Below are 1756 nucleotides of genomic sequence, written 5' to 3' on the forward strand. Positions count from 1 at the left end.
TTGTTGCTGTAGACAGTAAGAGTAGTGGTATAATTGTAGTTTTATAGTGGTTTTTGAACCAGTAGGTTCTGCAATCATAATGGAAGTGAGGTTAACATTTAATTTTGGCATCCATGCTTTCAATGATATGCTATCATGATGAGATAAGACAAAATCAAATCTAACCCAAATAAGAACCTTCCTTACCAATCACTGGCAATTTTTTATCCTCTGTTATTTGAGTAAGAAGGGCATGTTTGTCTCTCTTGCCAAGCTCCCTGCAAAAAGGGCAACCTTGGAACACCTTTTTGTATGTAGTCTCCATGGCCCCGAATCAACCTTGATAGTGATCTCACCAAGCCTAGAGAATTTGGTGCAAAATATGCCCTTAAAGCCAACTAATTATGTCATAGTTAGAGTTAAGGACATCTTTGATAAAAGACATATTATTTTATCAATGGGCAAGAAAGGTCGTTTTATACATTAAATCATCCTATATTATCTTTCAATATGTAGAACAACCATAGTCCAAAGTATACACAAGTGGGTATGAGGGCTATGTAATGAGATTGCATACATGGAGACTTCTCATCATCCCTAAATCCTGAATATGTTCCTGGTCATATGAATATTGATTGAGCGTCAATATTCCACAAAGACCAGTACACACAGTATCGTCTCTATATGTAGGGAATGGCAAGGTCTCAAGTAATTAAGTGTGGAGACACATCGATATGTGTGTAGGTGCCTGTAGAAGAACAAGTACACTGAATGCGATCCAACACATGAGTTATAGGATGGAAGTCTTTACTCACATGTCAAGCTGGAACTCATAAATTGCAATGGTGCAACCTAATCCTTAGACCTGAGGCATCATAGATGTCTTGTGGCTATGTTGTTAATCTTTGAGGACACTATACGGTCATGCTGAATTAGGCATATATTAAAGGTGCTCATCAGGATTCTTAATAGAGTCATGGAAGCAAATTAATGTACAACAAGAAATCTCTACTCTTTAGTCCTGGGCACGGTCCGATTTGGACCGGTTCTTAGGCAAAATTAGAACCGAAATCATACTGTTCATCCAGTTCGGTCCGATTCAGTTTGGTCCGATCTGGTTTTGACAAAAACTCATAAACAAAACTGACCCAATCTAGACCTACCGGTTCCGGCTCGGTTCTTGCGGTTCCCAGTTTTGAAGCTTCAAAACAGAAAATAACATAAAATAATAAAATCTTAGAAAAAAAATACCACAAAAACAAACAAAAAAATATCATATCTTCAAAAATCATATACCTCGTTTTCACAATAACAACTTAAAAAGAATCCCCAGATCTACAAGATCTTAATCAAAATATACAAACTTAACAAGAATCCCCAGATCTACAAGATCTTAATCAAAATATACAAGAACTTAACACATATATGTACACTGCATAAAAAGTAGAAACAAAAAACAAACCAGAAAGAGGAAGAAGAAGAAAAAGAAGAAAGAGAAAGAGGGATGAGAAAAAAAAAATTCAGAACCACCATAAGGGGGATGAAGAAGAAGAAGAAGAAGAAGAAAAAAAAAATCAGAGTAATAGAAAATCAGAGAAAGAGAGGAAGAAAAAAGAAAATAAAGACGAAATGAGAGGAGAAAGAATAAGAGAGAAGAAAGAAATAATAAGAGGGAAAGAAGAAAAAAGAACTGAGAGGAAAAGAGGCAGAAGAGAAAAGAAAGAAAGAAGAAAAAAGAAGTTGAAGAACCGAGAGGAAAAGAGGTGGAAGAGAAAAC

This window comes from Prunus avium, chromosome 6, assembly GCF_965620075.1.
Source record: "Prunus avium chromosome 6, drPruAviu1.hap1.1, whole genome shotgun sequence".
In the NCBI taxonomy this organism is placed as follows: Eukaryota; Viridiplantae; Streptophyta; class Magnoliopsida; order Rosales; family Rosaceae; genus Prunus; species Prunus avium.